At 40.0% G+C, this 18,659-nt stretch overlaps 1 protein-coding gene across 1 annotated transcript in view; it reads right to left on the bottom strand.

Annotated features, from left to right (window-relative positions):
* Positions 1-18,659, bottom strand: part of ASIC4 (acid sensing ion channel subunit family member 4) — a 668,821-nt gene that overhangs the window by 324,595 nt on the left and 325,567 nt on the right. The window lies entirely within an intron of this gene.

Genomic DNA, 18,659 nt, shown 5'->3' on the forward strand with positions numbered 1-18,659 from the left:
AACTGTTTTATAAATTGCCACAAACAGCTCAGTCAGTGCTTAGATATTCTGCTTTCTCCTAGATCTGATTTCACTCTACCTCATCTTTATGTGCTTTCTTTCGCCTAGATTTAGAGTTTGGCGTTAGCCGTCAAAACCAGCTTTAAGGGGTCCTAATGCTGCTTTTGGCCGCCCGCTGGTATTTAGAGTCGGCCAGGTAAAGGTGTACCGCTCACTTTCAAGCCACAACTTTTCCATACCGCAGATCCCCTTACGCCAGTCGCGTATCCTATCTTTTCAATGGGATCTTCCTAACACCGGTATTTAGAGTCTTGGCTGAAGTGAGCGGTAGACCCTCTACCGACAAGAATCCTACCGCCCATGGAAAGGCTGTAGTTAAGAGCTTTATGGGCTAACGCCGGTATATAAAGCTCTTAACTACAGTGCTCTAAAGTACACTAACACCCATAAGCTACCTATGTACCCCTAAACCGAGGTCCCCCCACATCGCCGCCACTATAATAAGTATTTTTAACCCTAGTCTGCAGACCGCACATCGCCGCCACCTACATTATCCTTTTGAACCCCTAATCTACTGCCCCTAGCATTGCCGACACCTACATAATATTTATTAACCCCTAATCTGCCCCCCCAACATCGCCGCCACCTAACTTCAAGTATTAACCCCTAATCTGCCGACCGGACCTCACCGCTACTATAATAAATGTATTAACCCCTAAAGCTAAGTCTAACCCTAACCCTAACACCCCCTAAGTTAAATATAATTTTAATCTAACAAAATAAATTAACTCTTATTAACTAATTATTGCAAAAAAAATCCAAAGAATGTTCCAGCAGAACATTCTTTGGATTTTTTTTTGCAATATTTTATTTGGAGTACTGGGACTCCAATCCTAATATACCGTTCACAGCGACACTGGACTGCCCTGCCGGGTGACGTCACGCCCGGAGGAGGAGCGGAACAGCGTGCCAGCATGGAGACCAGCTGAGCAGAGTTGGAGCTGGGAATACAAACACCACCACGGAGACTTACATCGAGACGTGCAGCAGGATCTTTCAGACGGATGAATCAAGCGGACACACCTAGGGTAGTGAGTAATTACAGCCTGCATTGTACTATGGTTTGGGACTTATTTCTCTCATAACGGGTCGCTTAACTACATATGAGCCTTGTTATTTTGTATGAGTATTACCCGCACCTAGTATCTGTACCCTACCCTAGCGTATTGACTGATTACAAGTCTGCTTGTTACACCTATTTATCCATTACTCAGGCTTGCCACTGCATTTGTAGCACTTTCTATAAAGAGAACGACTGGACTGATGTTTATGACAACACAAGCATTTGATTATGCAGGACCTGGTTTTCCTGACAAATACGGCTTGATTAATCACTAACTAACCATCATACACCCTATTGGCTCTACTTTCTTGCTTGGCAGTGACAGCATATGGTTTGGATTGTGATATAAGTACAATAGGGATATCATCCCCTTCATTCTCACTCTGCATGTTGCGCTAGTAACAGCGGTCTCCACTCACGCTTGCTTATTCTGCTATTTTTGTTTGCATCATTTGTTTGTTCTCTATTTCTTATTAACTAAAGTAATCCTATTTAAAACTAAATACTTTCCTGTAAAATAAACCCTAATATAGCTACAATATAATGAATAATTATATTGTAGCTATTTTAGGATTTATATTTATTTTACAGGCAACTTTGTATTTATTTTAACTAGGTACAATAGCTATTAAATAGTTATTAACTATTGAATAGTTAAAATAATTACAGAATTACCTGTAAAATAAATCCTAACCTAAGTTACAATTAAACCTAACACTACACTATCATTAAATTAATTAAATAAATTAGCTACCAATACATACAATTAAATACAATTAAATAAACTAAACTAAATTACAAAAAAAACAAACACTAAATTACAGAAAATAAAAAAATATTACAAGAATTTTAAACTAATTACACCTAATCTAAGCCCCCTAATAAAATAAAAAAAAAACAAAATAATAAAAGTTCCTACCCTATTCTACATTACAAAGTAATCAGCTCTTTTACCAGCCCTTAAAAGGGCTTTTTTTGCGGGGCATGCCCCAAAGTAATCAGCTCTTTTGCCTGTAAAAAAAATACAACCCCCCCCAACATTAAAACCCACCACCCACATAACCCTACTCTAACCAAGACAAACCCCCCTTAAATAAACCTAACACTACCCCCCTGAAGATCTCCCTACCTTGAGTCATCTTCACCCAGCCGGGCCGAAGTCTTCATCCGATGGGGCAGAAGAGGACATCCAGACCGGCAGAAGTCTTCATCCTATCCAGGTAGAAGAGGACATCCGGAACGGCAGACATCTTCATCCAAGCGGCATCTTCTATCTTCATCCATCCGGAGCAGAGCGGAGCCATCTTCTTCCCAGCCAACGTGGATCCATCCTCTTCAACCGACGCCTACTCGCCGAATGAAGGTTCCTTTAAATGACGTCATCCAAGATGGCATCCCTCTAATTCCGATTGGCTGATAGGATTCTATCAGCCAATCGGAATTAAGGTAGGAAAAATCTAATTGGCTGATTCAATCAGCCAATCAGATTCAAGTTCAATCCGATTGGCTGATCCAATCAGCCAATCAGATTGAGCTTGCATTCTATTGGCTGTTCCGATCAGCCAATCAGATTTTTCCTATCTTAATTCCGATTGGCTGATAGAATCCTATCAGCCAATCGGAATTCGAGGGACGCCATCTTGGATGACGTCATTTAAAGGAATCTTCATTCGGCGAGTAGGCGTCGGTTGAAGAGGATGGATTCGCGTCGGCTGGGAAGAAGATGGCTCCGCTCCGGATGGATGAAGATAGAAGATGCCGCTTGGATGAAGATTTCTGCCGGTCCGGATGTCCTCTTCTGCCCGGATAGGATGAAGACTTCTGCCGGTCTGGATGTCCTCTTCTGCCCCATCGGATGAAGACTTCGGCCTGGCTGGGTGAAGACGACTCAAGGTAGGGAGATCTTCAGGGGGGTAGTGTTAGGTTTATTTAAGGGGGTTGGGGTGGGTTAGAGTAGGGATATGTGGGTGGTGGGTTTTAACGTTGGGGGGGTTGTATTTTTTGTTACAGGCAAAATAGCTGATTACTATGGGGCATGCCCCGCAAAAAGCCCTTTTAAGGGCTGGTAAAAGAGCTGATTACTTTGTAATGTAGAATAGGGTAGGGACTTTTATTATTATTTTTTTTTATTATTTTACTAGGGGGCTTAGATTAGGTGTAATTAGTTTAAAATTCTTGTAATATTTTTTTATTTTCTGTAATTTAGTGGGGGTTTTTTTGTAATTTAGTTTAGTTTATTTAATTGTATTTAATTGTATGTATTGGTAGCTATTTTATTTAATTAATTTATTGATAGTGTAGTGTTAGGTTTAATTGTAACTTAGGTTAGGATTTATTTTACAGGTAATTTTGTAATTATTTTAACTAGGTAGCTATTAAATAGTTAATAACTATTTAATAGCTATTGTACCTAGTTAAAATAAATACAAAGTTGCCTGTAAAATAAATATAAATCCTAAAATAGCTACAATATAATTATTTGTTATATTGTAGCTATATTAGGGTTTATTTTACAGGTAAGTATTTAGTTTTAAATAGAAATACTTTAGTTAATAAGAGTTAATTTATTTCATTAGATTAAAATTATATTTAATTTAGGGGGGTGTTAGGATTAGGGATAGACTTAGCTTTAGGGGTTAATACATTTATTATAGTAGCGGCGAGGTCCGGTCGGCAGATTAGGGGTTAATACTTGAAGTTAGGTGGCGGCGACGTTGGGGGGGCAGATTAGGGGTTAATAAATATTATGTAGGTGTCGGCGATGTTGGGGGCAGCAGATTAGGGGTTCATAGGGAAAATGTAGGTGGCGGCAGTGTCCGGAGTGGCAGATTAGGGGTTAATTGTGTAATGCAGGTGTCAGCGATAGCGGGGGCGGCAGATTAGGGGTTAATAAGTGTAAGATTAGGGGTGTTTAGACTCGGGGTTCATGTTAGGGTGTTAGGTGCAGACTTAGAAAGTGTTTCCCCATAGGAAACAATGGGGCTGCGTTGGGAGCTTAACGCTGCTTTTTTGCAGGTGTTAGGTTTTTTTATCAGCCCAAACTGCCCCATTGTTTCCTATGGGGGAATCGTGCACGAGCACATTTTGACAGCTTACCGCTACCGTAAGCAACGCTGGTATTGAGAGTTGAAGTGGTGGTAAATTCGGCTCAACGCTCCCTTTTTGGAGCCTAACCCAGCCCTTCAGACAACTCTAAATACCAGCGTTGTTTGGAAGCAGCGGTTGGAAAAAAATCTGCGTTAGCTACGCGGGTCTTTACCGACAAAACTCTAAATCTAGCCGTAAGTCTACCTTCTTACAAAGCCCCATGCCCACACTTCCCTCATTGATCCTGTTCTATGAGGCTGGTGGATGTTAGGGAAACCGCAACCAAACGGCACAAGGGGTGACAAAACCACCTGTTACGTATACAACATTTCCAGGTCATTAATGTTTTCTTATGACTTACAAATAGGTGAACTCACACATATATGAGCGTTAATGTGCGATTTGTGTTGACCGTCACAGCATTGCAGGCCTTTCTTACTAGTCAATGGCAAACAAGTACATCATAAAAAAAAACACAAAAATTACCCCAGATACATTGTATTATATTTATATTTTGAAATAGTCCCTACATGCACTATTTGACATAAAACTATTGCAGATGCACACACTTTTACACTGACAAATAAATCTATAAATTGCATTTGACACAAAAGAATCGGAGGCTGCCTGTGAAGTTGCTATAAATGCTGTATATATCCTGCAGGGATTCAGCAGCAACTGTCTTCAGATAGTAAAACATTACTTTACTAGTGAAGTAATCTATAATCTAAACTGCTTGTTTGAAATAAACAAATCATACTGCTTACTTATCAGAGAGAAATTTGATTTAAGATGTAAATTTAATGTGTCAGTTGCACTAGTCAATTTATATCTGAAGAACACCTAGGATTGTTTGTTAATGGAGGCCTGAGCAATATAAAAATAGATCCTAGTATCATAATCCTAATTGTTCTTTCTTTTGTTTTTTAAGTGTCTGTAGTCTACATTTCCAGCCAAATGCAGATGATAATGTCTGACCTTGTGCAAAACCCCCCACTTCTGCCTAGATTATAAGTAGAGTGCAAAAATTAGCATTATTATGTGTTAGCATAGCTTGACCTCAATCAATAGTTGTTTTTTGCACCTGTTTTACAAAATTATGTTTTATAGCTCGAACAATAGTCTAGAGTAGTAATGGCTAACCTTGGCACCCCTGATGTTTTGGAACTACATTTGCCATGATGCTCAACTAGACAGCAGAGGGCCTAAGCATCATGGGAAATGTAGTTTTAAAACATCTGGGGTGCCATGGTTAGCCATCATTGGTCTAGGGTGTGCTAACATCTGGATGATGCATAGTGCAGGTGCACTAAATCTCTGACACAATAGACTTATATTCGGGAAAGGTTTTAAAATTAATATTTGATAGCGCTAAGCATATGGATCAATAGTGGAGTTCTTCATGTAGTCCTGTGTTATACGCTTAATAATAATTGTTTACTTCAGGTCTCAAAAACCTCTAAATTTTACAGTGTTTTTTTGAATTGTGCTCCAGTTTAACACTTAACAAATCACTTGTAATATAACCACAATGAGCACACCAATAGTGCTCCCTGTGTTATCTACTAAAAGTATGGGGGACACTAAAAAAGATTTGGTGGTTAAGGTGCCCCGGTAAATGTTTTAACCATCTACTTGTAATACCAGATTTGATATTATTCTTAGTGTGAGACTGATCACAACCATCCACTTGTAATACCAGATTGTGCATTATTCTTAGTGCAAGACTGATCGCAACCATCCACTTGTAATATCAGATTGCGTATTATTCTTAGGGGCCAAATTATCAAGCTGCGAATGGAGGTTGATGCCCCTGTTTCCGCGCAAGCTTTCAGGCTCGCCGGAAACAGCAGTTATGAAGCAGCGGTCTTAAGATCGCTGCTCCATAACTGATCCACCTGCTCTGAGGCTGCGGACATCAATCCACCTGATCCTTTACGATCAGGCTGATTGACACCCTCTGCTAGTGGCCGTAAATCTGCAGGGGGCGGCATTGCACAAGCAGTTCACAATGCTGTCGGCATTAATTAATGTCTGTCGGACATGATCCGCTGAGTGGATCATGTCAGACAGACCGATGATAAATCGGCTCCATAGTGTGAGACTGATCGCAACCATTCACTTGTAATACCAAATTGTGTATTATTCTTAGTGTGATTGTCATCTACTTGTAATCTAGCCCTTGAATGTGTATTCAAAGTTGTTGGGTCTTTGGTTAAAATTTTTAACCAAAGCATTTGTAATACACTCAATATTTATATAGTAATGCCCTATCCTTTTAATTAGAGCACAATTTTCATTGGTTAAATTTTGTGTTTGTGTGCAATCTGAAATATTGCTTTTGCATGTAACGCTTTAAAAAACCCTGGTATTAGGTATAATTAAATAACAAAAATAAAATGAAAAGTACTAGAAAAAAGCACTCTTGCATCAAACGATACCAGGATTACAATTGTTTTTTGTCACTATTTATTTCCTTTATCACAACTGGGAATAAAGGACATTTATGGACATTTTATTTGGAACACATTATTATTTACAGGGTTCTCTTTGTTTATATATATATATATATATATATATATATATATATATAGATGGTCATAGCAATATATGGCCATTGTTTTTCTCTATTTAAGGTTTGAGGCAAGAGTGCTTTTTTTGTGCTTTTCATTTATTTAACATTTTATTAATTTACTAGAGCACCGGTCTTTTATGACTTTTTGCCTGCCTAAACTATACTTGTGCTTAGTTATTTTGTTATTTACTATTAAGTATAATTACTTGCTACTATACATTGAAATACACAATGAATGCAGGTGAATTAATGCTTAATAAATGTGAATCAAAAGATTAATAAAGAAAAAAGTTAATTCGGAAATTTGGAATTGTCAATGAACAAAGTAAACATTGAATCACGTGATTCATTGTTTACTTCGTTCATGGATAGGGAACAAGAACGCTGTGTAGCTTATCTTACCCCTAGCACAAACGACAAGTCAGACAATTAAGATTGTTCAGTATACACATGTGCTAAAAAATCGTGAATGTGCATTGTGTAGAAGTAACGGCTTGTTTGTGATTTGCTGAAGGCATTGAATGACGTTTGCGCATACACATATCTAACCGCGGCGATAGTTGCCTCCCATAATGACATAGGCAAACAAGCCCGTAGACACGTATTTTCATTGGTCGCGTCAGATCCATTGATTTCTTCTAGCGAGGGGGGCCGGCGGGGGAACGCGACGAAGATTGAAGTAAATTATAGGTTTATAAAAAAAATTACATATACTTCATTTGGAGAAAATATATATGCTAATTAATTGTGGTACAAACTATTGGTTAATGAGAGATGGCAGAACAGAGTTTACCATTCCTTTAAGTCTTATATGTAAAATTAACATTGAAAGTGTATAGCAAAAAAAAAAGAAAAACTCCACTACTTAAATGGAATTGTTGAGCTCGATCAGCTTTCCGCTTTAACGTTATCCAACATTAATAATTAGAGTGGTCATAGAAATCAATTATCCAAGAGAAATTATGCAGCCGCAATACTTGAGTGCAAAAATGTGAATGATATGGATTGCGCACAAGTGTTATTTTTGTTTCATACCCCTTTATGTGCTTGAATTATAATCATATCTTGTGTGTGTTGCAAAAAAAGACTTTCTACGCCATCCTAGTTTCTAATTGTTATTGGTTTACAGTTAATTTATTATATGTTAATAAAGGTGATGTCATAACAGGCACTTGGCTAGGAGAGTGATTTCTGGTACTGCTGCAGTAACGCGTACTTCACCTTTAAGGAGGCCTAGAAGCTCAAGTAGGCTGCTTGTGTATTGAGTTATTACCTCTTGCTCTGACAGGGAACTATTTTGATATTCTGGTTTGACTTTTGCTTCCCCAGACAGCCCTTTTGTATTAACCCCTTGTTTGTGACTAACTTGGTTCCTGTTTATGGACTTATGCAAGTTTGTCTTCGTCTGGATAGCAAAGGTACGTTTTCCTTTTGATATTTGAATTGATAAACTTAGCTACTTTCTAGTACAGCTGTTTTGTAGGAACTGATTAACCCCTTAAGGACCAACAACATATGGGGTATGTCCTGCAAAAAAATGCAGTTAACGACCGAGGACGTACCCCGTACGTCGTTGGTCTTTGAAATCGGTGGAAGTGATCCTGATCGCTTCCAGCCACTTTCATGTTATTGCAGTGATGCCTAGATATCGAGGCATCCTGCAATAACACTTCTTAGCCACCCGATGCAGAGAGAGCAACTCTGTGATCCTCTCTGCATCGGACATCGATGGCCATGATCGTTAGTGGGTGGGAGCCGATGTGGAAGGCGGGTGGGTGGCCATCTATGTAATCCAGGAGTAAGAGGGGGGCGGAATCGTGGGCTGGGTCACCAGGGGTGCGCACAGACACGCGTGCGTGCATGGGGTGGCGGGCGGGCGTGTGCACAGGGGCGGGAGCGGGTGGGAACATTACACTATGAGATCTTTTTAGTAAATAAAGTGGTAGAGAGGAGGGTGTGAATTTTAATCTAAGGGGTCTGGGAGGGGTGGGGGGTTGGTCTATGAGGGGGGAAGCTACACTACAGAAAAATATAAAAAAAGGCCAACATTTTATTGTAAACTGGGTACTGGCAGACAGCTGCCAGTACCAAAGATGGTGCACAATAAGGTAGAGGGGGAGAGTTAGAGAGCTGTTTGGGGGGGGGGATCAGGGAGGTTGGGGGCTAAGGGGGGATCCTACACAGCAGAATATGTGTGTTTTTTATTTAAAAAAAACACAAAAAAACACACACACACAAAAATACCTTTTATTTTAGGACTGACAGACTTTCTGTCAGTACTTAAGATGGCAGTGACAATTGTGGGGTGGGGGAGGGAAGAGAGCTGTTTGGGAGGGATCAGGGGGTGGGATGTCTCAGGTGGGAGGCTGTTCTCTACACTAAACCTAAAATTAACCCTGCAAGCTCCCTACAAGCTACCTAATTAACCCCTTTACTGCTGGGCATAATACACGTGTGGTGCGCAGAGGCATTTAGTGGCCTTCTAATTACCAAAAAACAAAGCCAAAGCCATATAAGTCTGCTATTTCTGAACAAAGGGGATCCCAGAGAAGCATTTACAACCATTTGTGCCACAATTGCACAAGTTGTTTGTAAATAATTTCAGTGAGAAACCCAAAGTTTGTGAAAAAATTTGTGAAAAAGTGAACGATTTTTTTTATTTGATCGAATTTGGTGGCATGAAATATACCAAAATGGGCCTAGATCAATACTTTGGGATGTCTTCTAAAAAATATATATATATATATATATATATATATATATATATATATATATATATATATATATATATATACATGTCAAGTGATATTCAGGGATTCCTGAAAGATATCAGTGTTCCAATGTAACTTTCGCTAATTTTGAAAAAATAAAAGTGGTTTGGAAATAGCAAAGTGCTACTTGTATTTATTGCCCTATAACTTGCAAAAAAAGCAAAGAACATGTAAACATTGGGTATTTCTAAACTCAGGACAACATTTAGAAACTATTTAGCATGGGTGTTTTTTGGTGGTTGTAGATGTGTAACAGATTTTGGGGGTCAAATTTAGAAAAAGTGTGTTTTTTCCATTTTTTCCTCATATTTTATATTTTTTTATAGTAAACTATAAGATATAATGAAAATAATGGTATCTTTAGAAAGTCTATTTAATGGCGAGAAAAACGGTATATAATATGTGCGGGTACAGTAAATGAGTAAGAGGAAAATTACAACTAAACACAAACACAGCAGAAATGTAAAAATAGCCTTGGTCCCAAACGGACAGAAAATGGAAAAGTGCTGTGGTCCCTAAGGGGTTAAAGTACTAGAGAAAGTTTTGCTACTAAGTTTAGTCTCATTGCTCTCTTACCCTTGGCCTTTGTGAATATTGTGTTTACTTTTAGTGTCTCAGTAAAGGCTTGTGGTGAGTTGGGCCCCTCAGCCATTGATTTAGCTTGTTTTATTCTGAAACAACAGCACTTATAATACTGGAGAAGACGTATACCTGGCCAAAAAGGGTTTGCTGTTTGTTACAGGTGACCAAAAGAGTTGTCATGTGTTTATTTAAGGTGGGTAGTGGATGTGTTTAGGTACCTGGTCATCCTTTAATCCCTTAATAATCCCTAAATATGTGTAACATTTCCATAGCCAATCGGCCTCAACAATCAAAAAAGGGTGATTACTGGTGGTGTATTTAAGCATCTAAAACTTGTTTATAGGGAGTCAGACAGAAGGAAGAGTCATTTAAGACAGAACATAAAAAGCATAAAAATGTCAAGCTAATGGCAAACATATAAGCAGGTATTGGAAGCACCCAAGGTCCTGTAATTTTACTCTTTATTTGTCTAAAATGTCTCATGTTTTTATACCTATAATAGCACAAAAGTGAAGGTTTTATATAAAGTCCACTAGCTCTTTAATCTCTCACATTCCAGAAAGTCTCCAGGAAATGTAAGGAGGTATGCTTAAATAAAAGGCCTAGTTGTAATTCTTAATATCCCAGTAGAAATTATAAATACTATCAACCAGTTTACAAAGCCAACTACACCGACCTGATTTTATCCCATAAAAGTACAAACATTGAGAAATATATTTCAATATAGTTTTTAAACTTTGTATCCACATAAATAATTGTTCATGAATTAGCAAAAAAAAAAAATTCTTAATTTTTCTTAATTACTGCCTCGAAATCAAATTTTTCTTAATTACTGCCCTAAAAGAAATAACTAAATGCTCTGTTTCTAAACGCCCTTTCAAAATGGTCTACATTAGTTTACCATGGGTTACTTGCTTAAAAGGACTTAAACAACTGTTCTGTTATTGAGTTAAGGGTTAAATCGATTCAATACTAATCAAAGGCCCCCATGTATTAATGGCCGTGTGGACAAGGCTCCCCCCTTTCTCTCTTCCTACCCCTCCCAGGCTCTTATAGGAAAGACTTTTCCTAAATAAACATTTTACTTTAATGTCCCTTTAATATTCCAATAATGACATTAAAAGAAAAGGTCATTAGAGAATTCATATACAAACTCTCTTCTTTTATTGTGTGTGTGTGTGTCACCCCTTAAAAGGGTTAAACACACAGTAAAAGTTAAACTCCAAGATCTCCCATTCTGATATAGATGAGGGTATGGTAGTGTTTCGAGTTTACTAGACCCTGACCAGTTCACCAGTTATATTCTCTAGTGGAACAGGAGCACAAACTCTTTGCAAGAGTTAAATACATGGAAAAATATTTTGTTTTTACTATAATGCCAGGGTATGCAAATCACTCCAGAAATATATTTCCTAGAACACGCTGTCTAGCATTTGCTTAGCTTTTACTTCAATCCGGCCCCAGGCCAATAGTATCTTTACATTTATTAATGCAAATGCACCAGTAACTTGCAGAAAAACATAAGGATAAAAGTGGGTTAAATGTGTAACCATTTTCTTGCTAGAGGCTACTTACAAAGTGCTATAGATTTTTGTAGCTGTGAAAATGATCTATAGTTAAAGTACCACATACATTGCGCGGCACTATACAAATGCCGTAAATCAATGCTTCCATTCCAATCCATTAGAGTTACATCTTTTTCTATGGCATTAAAATTAATTTGAAACTGATTCAAGAATTTCATATAACATGAAAATGTGTTACTGATGTCAAACACCTGTATTGGAAAATGTGTGAAACTATGAGAAACAAGTATTTATTTCTAATGACACAATGGGGCCCATTTAACAAGCTCCGTAGGGAGCTTGTGGGCCCGTGTTTCTGGCGAGTCTTCAGACTCACCAGAAACACAAGTTATGGAGCTGCGGTCTAAAGACCGCTGCTCCATAACCCTTTCCGCCTGCTCTGAGCAGGCGGACAGGAATCGCCAGAAATCAACCCGATCGAGTACGATCGGGTTGATTGACACCCCCTGCTGGCGGCCGATTGGCCGCGAGTCTGCAGGGGGTCGAGTTGCACCAGCAGCTCTTGTGAGCTGCTGGTGCAATGCTGAATACGGAGAGAGTATTGCTCTACGCATTCAGTGAGGTTTTGTGGACCTAATCCGCAGTGTCGGATCAGGTCCGCAAGACCTTTCTTAAATAGGGGCCATTGAGTCCACGGATCATCATCAATTACTGTTGAGAATATCACTCCTGGCCAGCAGGAGGAGACAAAGAGCACCACAGCAAAGCTGTTTAATTATCACTCCCCTACCAACAATACCCCAGTCATTCTCTTTGCCTGTAATGCAAGGAGGAGGTGAGGTTTAGGTGTCTGATGAGAAGTTTTCTTTAATCAAAATTTTTTCTTTTTTTTTTTTAGCAGAGTAATCTAACTCTCTTCTTTTCTGGGGTCTAGCCTAGTCCACATCAGTCTCTTCAGTAGGGCAGTGGTGGCTTTGGAGAACTTGAGAATTTGTGAGGTACAATCCTTACTGCGTTTTCCCATGAATCTGCTGCCCTAACTAGAAAATCTAAGTAGGTTTACTCCATTTTTCTCTTGTCACAGGTCCATGTGAGGTGCTGCACCCTCTTAAACCAGGTGAGCTGTCCTGCTGCCGGACAGCACTTTCAGGTAAGTGCCACTTTGATTTTCTTTTGCAAGGAGATTGCTGGCACTTGTTACAGCTAAAAGCTGTCTAATTTAATATTGGACTTTATTAAACCTTCATGTTTGGGGTTTATTTTAGGCAGTTTGGGCATTGAGACTGTGAGATGATTTATGGTGGCTCAGTGTGTTATAGTAGTTTTTATACTTTAACTTTTGGTCATGGAGATTACTGTTGTAAGCGTTTTATTAGGCAGTTAGGGCTCTGTAACTGCTCTGTATTTGAAAATGAGCTGCAGGACAGGTAGGCACCTCAGTAAAGCTACTGAGGTGTATAGGTAGCCTGAGGTCTATTTGGTTTGTTGCGCTAACACACATTTCTATTTAAAGACACAGTACACATTTATTTTTTATTTTCAAATAAAGAATTTTTACACGCTATCCTTATTTATTACATAAGATGGATCAAGAGGCTTTTCAAACCATTATCCCAGGTGAAGTTGCTGCTTGTCAGTTATGTTTTGATGCTCAGGTGGAACCCCCAGTTCCTTTTTGTTCCTCATGCATTAAGAGAACTTTAAGTTATATAGATAAAATATTTGACCATGAGCCACCATTATCCCAGCAAATGCTGTTCAGGTGTCTCCTGTTGCAGATATGCCGCAGCTTTCTCCTCAAGCATCCCAACTTTTTAAGTCTCCAAATACAGTGCCCTGTGTGTCCTCTTGCAATCCTGTAGGATTTTCTCTACAAGACATTGCTTCCCAGGTATCCCTTGCAGTATCTGAGGCCTTGTCAGCTTTCCCCATGTTGCATGGAAGGCTTAAAAGAAAATTTAAGGAAACAGTTAGTTAAGTTTCTGATAAAGTTCTGGCTATCCAGTGTTTCCTTTCCCATAAGCCTGAGGAAGCCTGATGTCAGTAGCATCTGAGGGGGAAATCTCAGACTCAGACAGAGTAATTCCTTCTTCTGATGCTGAAGTGGTATCCTTCAGATTAAAGCTAGAACACCTTCGCTTATTACTTAAGGAGGTTTTGGCTACTTTGGACGACTCCAACACAACTATCGTAGTCAATCCTAAAAAGTCTAGTAAAATTGAACAAATATATTGATGTTCCCTCTGCGGTGAAGGTTTTTCCGGTTCTTGACCGTGCTGCGGAGATTATTGCTCCATCCCCTATTTTTAAAAAGATGTTTCCTGTAGCAGGTTTGTATAAGAGATATACCGGATCCCTGGGCAGAGGACATTGTCTCCAAGGGATACAAAAAACTTCAAATCTTTTCCTCCCAGAGGCAGGTTTCTCCTCTCCAGATTATCTGTAGACCAGATAAAAAGAGAGAGGCATTCTTATATTGTGTCAAGGACCTTGCCACCCTGGGGGTAATAGTTCCAGTTCCCTTTCAGGAAAGCGGTCTGGGATTCTACTCAAATCTGTTTGCAGTTCCCAAAAAGGAGGGAACTTTTCGACCAATCCTAGATCTAAAATGTTTAAACAAGTTTCTCAGTGTGCCAGACCATACGCTCCATTCTTCCCTTGGTACAAGAGGGTCAGTTCATGACAACCATAGACCTAAAGGATGCATACATTCATGTTCCCATTCACAGGGACCATCACAAGTTTCTGAGATTCACATTTTTGGACAATCATTTCCAGTTCGTGGCCCTTCCATTCGGCCTTGCCACAGCTCCCAGAATTTGTTCAAAGGTTCTGGGGGCTCTTTTAGCTGTGCTTCAATTTTGGGGCATTGCAGTGGCACCTTATCTGGATGACATTCTTGTTCAGGCACCATCTTTTCAACAAGCAGAATCTCATACAGAGATCTTGTTGTCTTTTCTTCAATCCCACGGATGGACGGTAAATAGGGAAAAAAGTTCTCTGGTTCCAGCTACAAGGGTCGTATTTTTGGGGACCATAATAGACTCCCTGTTAATGAAGATTTTTCTGACGGAGAAGAAAAAGAAAGATTTTTGACTCTTGTCTTGCCCTTCAGTCCTCTCCACTGCCATCAGTGGCTTAATGTATGGAGGTAATCAGTCTGATGGTGGCTTCCATGGGCATCATTCCGTTTGCTCAGTTCCATCTCAGACCCTCTGCAGTTATACATGCTCAGACAATGGAACAGGGACTATACGGACCTGTCTCTGCATGTAGATCTAAATCAGGCATCAATAGACTCTCTTCCATGGTTGCTTTCTCAGGATCATCTCTCCCAGGGTACTTGCTTCCGCAGACACTCCTGGGTGATTGTGACCATGGATGCCAGCCTTTTAGGTTGGGGAGTAGTATGGGGCTCGTTGAAGGCTCAGGGCTTTTGGACCCAGGAGGAGTCAGTCATGCCCGTAAACATCTTGGAGCTAAGAGCAATCTTCAATGCTCTTCTGGCCTGGCCTCAGCTAGCCTTAGCCTAGTTTATCAGATTCCAGTCAGAAAACATAACCTCGGTGGCCTACATCAACCACCAGGGGGGAACTCAGAGTTCCTTGGCCATGACACAGGTGGCCCGAATTATTCAGTTAATATAGTTAATTTAATTTTTAGTTGTAGTTTAATGTAATGTTAGTAGGTTAATTAATAGTTTAATATAGTTTAATTTAAATCTAAAGGTAAGTTTAAATTTATTATAAGATAGGGATGAGGTAATTTTAATATAAAGTTAGCGGGTTGTTAGGTTTAGTGGTTAATAGGTTAATTTAGTTTATGGCGATGTTTGGGAACGGCGGTTTAGGGGTGAATAGGTTTATTTAGTGTTTTAGTTAGTGTTGGCTATGTTTGGGAATGGCGGTTTAGGGGTTAATAGGTTAGTTAGTGTTGGCGATGTGGGAGGCCAGGGGTTTAGGGGTTAATACATTTATTTAGTTGCGGTGGGCTCCGGGAGCGGAGGGATAGAGGTTAATATATTTAGTTAGTTGCGGAAGCGACGGAATAGGGGTTAATACATTTATTAGAGTTGCAGTGGGCTCCGGGAGCAGCGGGATAGGGGTTAATAACTTTTTTTTGTTGCGGCAGGGTCCAGGAGCGGCGGGATAGGGGTTAAACATTTTAGTATAGCGGCGGTGCTTAGTGACAGGATATAAATAAAGCTGGGAAAAAGCCGTATAGCAGCGAGATCGATGACTGTTAGTTAACAACAGTCCACTGCTAATCACCCCGAAGAAAGAAAGAAAGAAAGGAAGAGAAGGAAGAAAGAAAGAAAGAAAGGAAGAGAAGGAAGGAAGAAAGAAAGAAAGAAGGTATGAAGGAAAGGATGGAAGAAAGAAAGAAAGAAGGAAGGTATGAAGGAAAGGATGGAAGAAAGAAAGAAAGAAAGAAAGAAAGAAAGAAAGAAAGAAAGAAAGAAAGAAAGAAGGAAGGTATGAAGGAAAGGATGGAAGAAAGAAGGAAGGTATGAAGGAAAGGATGGAAGAAAGAAAGAAAGAAGGTATGAAGGAAAAGATGAAAGAAAGAAAGAAAGAAAGAAAGAAAGAAGGAAGGTATGAAGGAAAGGATGGAAGAAAGAAAGAAAGAAAGAAAGAAAGAAAGAAAGAAAGAAAGAAGGAAGGTATGAAGGAAAGGATGGAAGAAAGAAAGAAAGAAAGAAGGAAGGTATGAAGGAAAGGATGGAAGAAAGAAAGAAAGAAAGAAAGAAGGTATGAAGGAAAGGATGGAAGAAAGAAGGAAGGTATGAAGGAAAGGATGGAAGAAAGAAAGAAAGAAAGAAGGTATGAAGGAAAGGATGGAAGAAAGAAGGAAGGTATGAAGGAAAGGATGGAAGAAAGAAAGAAAGAAAGAAGGTATGAAGGAAAAGATGGAAGGAAGGAAGAAAGAAAGAAAGAAAGAAGGAAGGTATTAACGAAAGGATGGAAGAAAAAAAGCAAGGAAGAGAAGGAAGAAAGAAAGAAATAAAGAAAGAAATAAAGAAAGGAAAGGTAGGAAGGAAGGAAGGAAGGAAAGGCAGGAAGATATTGAAGAAAAGGAAGGAAGGTAGAGAGGGAAGGAAAGGAAGGAAGGAAAGAAATAATGGAAGGAAGGAAGAGAGGGAAGGAAGGAAGGAAGGAGGGAGGGAGGGAAGAAAGGGAAGGAAGGAAGAGAGGGAGGGAAGAGAGGGAAGGAAGAGAGGGAGGGAAGAGAGGGAAGGAAGGAAGGAGGGAGGGAAGAGAGGGAAGGAAGAGAGGGAGGGAAGAGAGGGAAGGAAGAGAGGGAGGGAAGAGAGGGAAGGAAGGAGGGAGGGAAGAGAGGGAGGGAAGAGAGGGAGGGAAGGAGGGAGGGAAGAGAGGGAGGGAAGAGAGGGAGGGAAGAGAGGGAAGGAAGAGAGGGAGGGAAGAGAGGGAAGGAAGGAGGGAGGGAAGAGAGGGAAGAAAGGGAAAGAAGGAAGAGAGGGAAGGAAGGGAAGGGGCGAAGGAAGATAGAGAGGGAAGAGAGGGAAGGAAGGAAGGAGGGAGGGAAGAGAGGGAAGGAAGAGAGGGAGGGAAGAGAGGGAAGGAAGAGAGGGAGGGAAGAGAGGGAAGGAAGGAGGGAGGGAAGAGAGGGAGGGAAGAGAGGGAGGGAAGGAGGGAGGGAAGAGAGGGAGGGAAGAGAGGGAGGGAAGAGAGGGAAGGAAGAGAGGGAGGGAAGAGAGGGAAGGAAGGAGGGAGGGAAGAGAGGGAAGAAAGGGAAAGAAGGAAGAGAGGGAAGGAAGGGAAGGGGCGAAGGAAGATAGAGAGGGAAGGAAAGGAAGGAAGAGAGGGAAGGAAATAAATAAAGGAAGGAAAGGAAGGAAGGATGAGAGGGAAGGAAGGAAAAAAGAAGGGAGGAAAAGGAAGGAAGGCAGAGAAGAAAGGAAGGGAAGTAAAGAAAGAATTAAAGGAAGGAAGAAAGGAAGGAAGGACGAGAGGGAAGGAAGGGAAGGGAAGAAAGAAGAAAGGAAGAAAGGGATGGAAAGGCTGGAAGTAAGAAGAGAGGGAAGGAAGGAAGAGAAGGAAGGAAAGGATGGAAGGAAGAGGCTAGAGGCAGAGAAAGGAAGAAGATAGAATGAGGAAAAAAGGGTGAGAGACAGAAAAAATGAGAGAAAGATAAAGTATGTGTGAGAGTATTCAGAAAGGTGGTAAGATAAAAATGGACAGAGAAATAAGAAACAGAAGACAAACTGGGTCTCAGATAGGGGCTGGAAAATGTACAGCAAACAACAGGGAAAAAAAAAGAGAGAATAAGATTGAGAGTGAGCAGAGTGATGCTGCTGAAAGGAGAGGAGACGATCAGCCAAAAACCTGTCACTCTGGGAAACATATCACCTCCCAGGAATAAATAGTTGCTAAAACATCATCATCCCATGGGTGCCATGAACTCTCTCACTTTAGACAGAGCTGCAGATTAAAACAACATCATCACCTGCTTAACTGCTTCACTGCCAAGGTTCAACAGAATGGGTTTGGTAGGGGATTATTTAATATTATGAGAGGATGCATAACATCTCTCTCACGTTAAACATAGTGTTAATGATGCAGAGCTTAGAACTTATACTTCAACATGCATCAGATCATTGCTTCTGTAAGCAACTTCTTACCTGCACACTGAGTCTGCAGAGCATTACTGTATCACTCAAAGTTGTGTCTGCATAATAGAGATTGTCTCTGTATCTATTTTGTTCTGCAGCGGTAACCTAGCATAAATGCGCCGTGCTAAAGTAAAGCAAGTATTGGTTCTGCTTTCATATGTCAAGAAACAGAATATTTCTTAACCTCAAACACAAATGTTTAAATTACATTTAATACATTTAAGAAAAATGCACGTTTACATTTAAAATCACATGAGGCTTATCCTATAAGTCACCATGCAATTTCAAACAGCTGGAATGGTCCCACTCTTTGGTCTAGAATACAAATGGAGCACAAAATACACTCAGTAGGTCTGGTAGG

Source organism: Bombina bombina, chromosome 1 (genome assembly GCF_027579735.1).
Source record: "Bombina bombina isolate aBomBom1 chromosome 1, aBomBom1.pri, whole genome shotgun sequence".
Classification (NCBI taxonomy): domain Eukaryota; kingdom Metazoa; phylum Chordata; class Amphibia; order Anura; family Bombinatoridae; genus Bombina; species Bombina bombina.